General features: G+C 36.9%; 1 non-coding gene and 1 pseudogene across 1 annotated transcript; both read right to left on the minus strand.

Annotated features, from left to right (window-relative positions):
• Window positions 1-7,035, minus strand: part of LOC129085223 (putative heat shock protein HSP 90-beta-3) — a 67,038-nt pseudogene extending 60,003 nt beyond the window's left edge.
• On the minus strand, window positions 2,560-2,723 carry LOC129085435 (U1 spliceosomal RNA). Its single transcript, XR_008530696.1, has one exon. It is a non-coding gene; the product is annotated as a U1 spliceosomal RNA (small nuclear RNA).
• Window positions 7,036-7,412: the final 377 nt, after the last annotated feature.

Consider the following 7,412-nt stretch of genomic DNA (forward strand, 5'->3'; position numbering starts at 1 on the left):
TAAGCTTTTAGAGAGAAAAGACTGGCTTCCACTGATCTCCTTAGGATAGATTTAATCCCAAAGTAAAGGTAATGGACTAGTGCCAAAAAATTACTTGGGATAATAAGAAAGTTTTAAAAATAAAGACATGAGGTCATGCAGGGAAACAGTCAGAATTAAGGATGGTCTAGTTAATAAGTTATTGTATATTCTTAGTTCAGAAACTCACACTTGTCCAACTAGAGTTAAAATTGAATGACCAGGTCCTCAGCCCTTCTTTCTTAACTCAGTAGAATCTTTGGTCACACTCAGGTTGAAGATAATCATGTACATCATTTAAAAATGGAACAAACTCGTCAAAACTAAAACTTGTTCAGACAAGTTATAATACATATAAATTCACACTGTAGCAGAAGAGTTTTCACAACTTTTATTTAACTCTTTACTGTATGAGCATTTTTTTCTTTCAAAACATACTTTCCATAACAAACATATTTTCATTCATTTCTAGTCTTCCTCCTTTTCCTTTTCACCTTTTTGAATATTTTTCCATTTTGTCAACTGCTCACTTTTCATTATTTTTCACTTTACAATTGCTGGACTTTCACAGGAACTATGGTCTCTGATATGCACATGTAGTATGTAGTACTTCATTGATATATAGGTTTTCTTACATCTTCATTCCTATATAGTAGTTGGTGCAGCCTCACTGGGGAAGAAAAGTTTAATTCCAGTGGTTCTTCAAACCTACTTTCAACTGTTCTTACTACTCTTTTCTGATTCGCCCAACTTTTATAGTAATAAACTGCCCATTCTTTGCACTGCTATACCTGAGCCTAGAAGGATCAAAAATCCCCTTGAATTTTCTTTTTGTGAGTCAAAGATAGTTATTTTACATTTCAATCCCTCAGCACCTGATTCTCACTACATTACAACAAAACAGAAAAGACATTTTTAATTTTTAAAATAAAATGCAGAAAATGACAACTTAGTTTTAACTCTATCCTTCACTTTGAGCCCCTGTCCATTCTTTGAATAAGTAGCATCAGCATGTCTATGTTGACCTGTAAGTGATTTCTGTAGGCTTTCCTAGCACCTCATCCACCCACTGGAACAACACTGGCACCAGGGCCTGATACTGAGCAGAGCGTCTACCTCAGCACTACAACCTCCATCTAGGCAGCTCCCCCACCATTTGCTGAGGACCTGTTACAACTCAGTCATCACAAACTCTCAAACAATAAGAGAGTTGAGTTCCTCCCTAAATACTAAAATCTTAGACTAACCCCCCTCCAGAATTATCACAGAAACTAATTAAGATTCTGCCAAGAAACAGCCAAAATGGCTGTTTTTTTGTACACTCCTTTATAGTGCACCAAAAAAAAAAAAAAAAATCTTAAGATCTGCCCTGTAAGTTGAGATCAGAGAATTATTCCAAGCCATGTTTGCTGTGCACACACCATGTGTGCACATGTACACACACACACATACACACAAACTTAATTTCCAATGATACCCTGGAATTCCCCACACATTCCATTTCTATACTCATTGGGTTTCTTCTCCCTGCATTCTTCCTTCCTCCGTTTTCCCAGCCAGCTTTGGGAATCCTAAATCCCTACAACTTCATTTTTTTAACAAAATATTTTCTCTATTTTTGTTCCTTAATGTAAGTGTTTCCCCCCAAAATATACTTCTTCCTCAAAGCCCACTTTCAGGATGCAGGCTCACCTTCTCAAGCGTGTATACCTGAGACCTGAGTGCAGGAGGACCATACCCTCAGCTCCCCAACATGACCTCCAAACTCTTTTGTATATCCTGCACTGAGATATTCACAATTCAGCTTAACAGCCCCAACTACCCATCATGTATCTAGAGCTCATTGAATATCCGGTCGCTTTAGTAGGTACCCTGATCATTCTTTAGGAACTTCAACTTTGCTCCATTTCAGACATCTGAAGCCCTGGGTTCTGCCATCACCCACAGCTTCTCTCTGACAGAAACATCAAGTTCCAATGCCCAGTTTTGACAACAACCTCTGAGAGGGTGGATTTTTCTTTAATTTGTTTCAACCACTCTAATATTCTTTTTCACTCATGCATACACCATCTCCATAGTCATCTACCAGAATACAATTGTCAGTGTTGCTCCCATATTTCAACTTCAGTCTCATGAGGAGGTAAACCTCATGTTCTTAGCAGGTCCAGAGTCCTTCTACCTCTACTCCTCTTTTTATGACACTTCCTATGTCTCCAGTTTGCACTATATTGATTCCCAATTATTTGCATTTTTTAAATTCACCCAGATTTTCTCAGTGCCAATTACTCTGCTATCCTATCTTTGAGCTTCATCCGCTAAATGAATAAATGAATGAATGGAGAAAGGATAAACTCACACATGCCAAAAAACATTAAAGAATACATAATAATGAAAAACTACTATTCCACTCAGGTTTTATTTATAATACTATAAAAGACAAGATTATGATCTTGCATGTGACTTTTAAAAGAAGAGATAATTATTTTTTCAAACATCTACCAGTCGATCAGGTAAATATGAAATCTTTTTTCTTTTTTTTGGCCAGGTAGAGCACAAACGCAGTCCCCCACTACCACAAATTATGCCGTTGAGTTTCCCACATTTGGGGAAATGCCGAGGGTCAGCACGTCTGGAGTGCAGTGGCTAAACCTCTCTCCAGGAAAACCACCTTTGTGCTCATGGTATCTCCCCTGCCAAGTAAGTATTAAAAATGAAATCTTTACTGTGTGTCAATTTACCATTTTTGATTGTTAGTGAGATTGTATATATTTTTACATGTTAAAAGATCATTTTTACTTGTTCTATGTGAATTATCTTGTGTTATTCCTATTTCCATGAAATGAATTAGAAACTTGCACTAATTTTATATGTACCTAAGTAATTTGTAATTGCCAGAAAATTACCTGTTTCTGATAATTTTACAATAATTATCCCACATATTTACTAACAAAGAAGTTTTAATTGATTGGGAAAATACTTTAAGCATTTTACCTGCTAATATAATTTCTATTTATGTATAGATTCTTTACTGAATTTTAGTGATACTTTAGGACAATGGACAAGGGTTTGGATATACATGTAATGTGCTCTAATTTCACATTTTTTACTTTATTTTTACCATTGACACCATTACGATGTCCCCATCCCCCCCGCCCCCACCTTTGCTGGCCTCCACCCAGCCCCTGCCATACTTCCCTCTGGCCACCATACTGTTGTCTGTGTCTATGGGTGATGAACATATGTTCTTTGGCTAAACCTGTCACCTTCTTTCATCCATTTCCCACCACCTCGTTCCCCTCTGACAGTTGTCAGTTTTTGCCATGTATCTGTGCCTCTGGTTTTGTTTGTAAGTTTATTTTTTTTATCAATTTCCACATATAAGTGAAATCGTATGGTATTTGTCTTTCTCTGACTGGCTTGTTTCACTTAGCGTAACAATCTCCAGGTCCACTCATGTTGTTCCAAAAGGTAATAATTTCTTCTTTTTTACAGCTGAGCAGTATTCCATTGAGTAAATCTAACACAGCTTTATATCCACTCACCTACTGATGGGCACTTGGACTGTTTCCAGATATTGACTATTGTAAATAAGTCTGCTATGAACATAAGGGTGCATATATTCTTTCTGATTGGAGTTTTGGGATTCCTAGGATATATTTCCAAAAGTGGGATCCCTGGATCAAACAGCAGTTTGCTTTCCACCAGCCTGCATTCCCACCTACAGTGCACTAGGATCCCCTTTTCTCCACATCCTCACCAACACTTGTTTGGTAATTTACTCATGATAGTCATTCTGGCAGGTGTGAAGTGATAGCCCACTGTGGCTTTAATTTGCACCTCTCTGATGATTTATGATATTGACCTTTTTTTATATGTCTATTAGCCATCTGTATGTCCTCTTTGGAGAAGTGTCTATTCAGGTCCTTTGCCCATTTTTTAATTGGATTGTTGGCCTGCTTGGCATTAAGTTGTTTGAGTTCTTTATATATTTTGTAAATTAACTTCTTATCAGATGTATTATTGGTAAATATGTTCTCCCATACAATGGGTTCCCTTTTCAGTTTTGTTTTGTGTTGTTTGTTTGTTTGTTTTTACTGTGCAGAAGACTTTTAGTTTGATATAGTCCCATTTGTTTATTTTTTCATTGTTTCCCTTCCCCTAGGAGATACAGCAGCAAGAATATTGTTACAAGAGATGTCTGAGATTTTACTGGCTTATTTTTTTTCTAGGATTTTTATGGTTTCACAACTTACATTTAGGTCTTTTATCGATTTTGAGTTTATTCTTATACAAGGTGTAAGTTGGTGGTCTAATATTCCAAAAATTTATATGGAACCAAAAAAGACCTTGAATAACCTCAGCAATCTTGAGAAAGAAGCACAAAGTTGGAGGTATCACACTACCTGATATGAAACTATATTACAAGGCCATTGTAATCAAAACATCCTGGTATTGGCATAAGAACAGGCATATAAATAAATAGGACAGAACCAAGAGCCCAGAAATCAACCCACATCTTTATGGTCAACTAATATTTGACAAAGGAGGCAAGAGCATACCGTGGAGTAAAGACAGTCACTTTAATAAGTGGTTTTGGGAAAACTGGACATGTACATTGCAAAAAGTATACCTTCGCATTTAAAGCAATAGGCTAAAGACTCAGCGTTTTCATGCAGAAGATCTGGTTTTAAGAACTAAATGCATGTGCTTTAATAATAGAAAATTGATTTTCAGAGGACATTGTTTCATTATTGTTGTTGTTGTTGTTTTTAATTTTGACCTAGCTCCAAAAATGATGTAATTTCATCACAAGTGCTGTCTTTTGGTAGGATGATTATTTCCAGATTGCCCCTGCACTAAGAATGTCAAGTGTTTCAAGAGTCTCAGCGTAACATAGACTCTCAGACTCACACTTCCTTTTCCCCATTTTCAGTGGAGTCCAATGCTCAGAACTCAGTTCTTCTCTATATCAAATGTCTTCAAATGTCCAGTTTCTGATTTCATTTACTGCTCTGATCTGGGCTGACATTTATTTAGTCATGTTATATACTGCAGTGAGTGATTGTCATGAGTCTTCTTTTTAGGCTACTTAACCTGCCCAATTACAAGAAATGGAAATCTCTCCTAATTAAGTTTTAAAACCAATATTGCAGTGTTATCACCTTCATTTTCACTTCACCTGTTATAATCCTCTCTCTACACTCTGCATCAGGCAATAATACATGTGCTCTCATTCTCATTCTTTGGCAAAATTATAATTTCAAGCTGTTGGTTAAAACTTCCAACGTATTTGACTAGAGCCAGGATTATGAAGTCCAGGCATCACCTTCCATCAATACCGTCCCTGGCGCTCTCATTGCTGGTGTCACTCTGTCACATACAGGTTGCTCCCTCACTTCTTGCGGGAGTATTTCTTTGTATGGGGCCCTTTTACCTTCAGCAGTTTGCAAATACCAGCAACTCAGCCTCCCCCCACCACCACCAGGACTCATCGTCGTTGAAAACTCATTTTTAATAACTTTCCAGAGTACAAAGTTCCTTTTCTAAAATTATGATTGTCAGGTAATGTTTCTTTCAGGAGAATGAGTGATAAAATTCAATAAATATGTATTAAGTACCCATTTGATATCCAATGCTCTGCTAATTTCTCTGAATGCTAGAAAATAATTTCAGGGCAAGTTTTGCCCTTGAAGAGCTAACAGATTTAAAGAAATACTTTAGTGCATCATTTATATTCAGTGCTTCATGGAACAAAAAAATGAAATCTGTAATTTTCAAAGATGGCCATGCAGATGATTGAGATAACACAGGTCAGGTCCTGTCTTTAAAATAAAATTCCTTATATCAGATATCTTCATGAAATTTTACTTGAAGAATGTGTTTTTTATTTTTTTTCATTTTGTTCTTTGTATTCTGTTGCTCAAGAAACACATTATTTGAGGCCACTTTGAAGAATTTCTGTAAATAGCATTCTGTGTTAAACACCACCAATGCTGCAGATGTTGCCAGCTTAGCAGTGAATACATAATGTGACTCCAGTGTTATAGTGTTCCTTAGTCTCTGCCAAAAAGCACAGAGACAGGAACATTCCACAGCTTCTAAATACCAACAAAAGTGCATTCCCAAGTGACAGCCCAGGTCTCCAGGTACATGTGGGTCAAGACAGAGCCAACAAGACTCACAAAGCGACCTCTCTCAGTGAAGCTGGAAAGCCTGTCCAATGCTCCAAAAGCTGATGTTCCTTCCCTTAAGGGGCAATTCTTTAACAGCTACATATTACTCTCACTCAAATGTGATCTTCATGAGATTACGTGGTGTTAGTTACTTACTGAATAGTCGTGGTCTTCATGTAGGACATGCACTCTCCAATCCAGACCAAGAACATGCTTGCAGGGGGAACAGCTACCTGATTCAGAGGTCCAACTGGACTTTGATTTGGAGGTTGAAAATGAAGAGAAAATATGAGGCATTGCCCGAGTTCTATTCAGGCATCATAATCAAAACTGACGATTCAAACAGAAAAAATTAAATATAATGTCAATTTTTCAAATAGCCATAATAACAAAAATAGTAGAAATTCTCGATAGGAACTTAACAAATTGACTTAATATGTTTAGAGATCCCTGGCTGGCATGGGGAAGCTTTTAGGATTGTGTGATAATTTGATTTCTTTTGCGATCTGGTTTTTGAGGCACCAAATAGGTCATGAGCATTCCACATTCATGCTGTGTCTAGGGGCTTTTTATACAACACACATTCTAATTTTTTCCCTTCTTGAATAGCACACTGCTATGGCTAACAGATACATCAAGGTTAACCATTCTTCTTGCCACCTTCAAAAATTACATTCTCAGAGGAATTGCACAACCAAGTCAGATACTGTGGGCACATTTAATTAACTAAATGTCAGAGACCATAGTTGTTACAAATGACATAACAGGGGAAAACAGGATAGGGCATAACCTTGAGATACTTGTTGCTAAATGTTTTTTCAAGAACTGCTCACTTGGGCGTCATGCTTGCGGTTCAAAGAGCAGTTAAAAAATTCATGAATATTTCTATAACTCAGTGACTTCAATTCTTCTATAATTATTTGATTTTAGGACAATATGAAAGGTTAAAAAAAAGAAGAGGGAGACTGTTTTACTTTTTTTCTGTCTCTGTTTTTCTCTCAAACGTAAAATTGTGTATTTAGCTGATGCCCTGCCTTTAGAAAAATTGCTGTATCAATCAGCATCTGGGGATTCATAGTAAACATATTGAGACTCTATAAACAGGGTGCATAGTTCTAAAACACAGATGCCTTTTACTTCCTAACACAGCATGGCCACATCATGTAGAGCTCAGCTGCTACTTGAGCTAGGAGAATGGAAATATTTCCAATGTCTTGAATT

The sequence above is a fragment of the Pteronotus mesoamericanus genome, unplaced genomic scaffold (genome assembly GCF_021234165.1).
Source record: "Pteronotus mesoamericanus isolate MK-2021 breed Mesoamerican mustached bat unplaced genomic scaffold, CSHL_Meso_final scaffold_232, whole genome shotgun sequence".
NCBI lineage: Eukaryota > Metazoa > Chordata > Mammalia > Chiroptera > Mormoopidae > Pteronotus > Pteronotus mesoamericanus.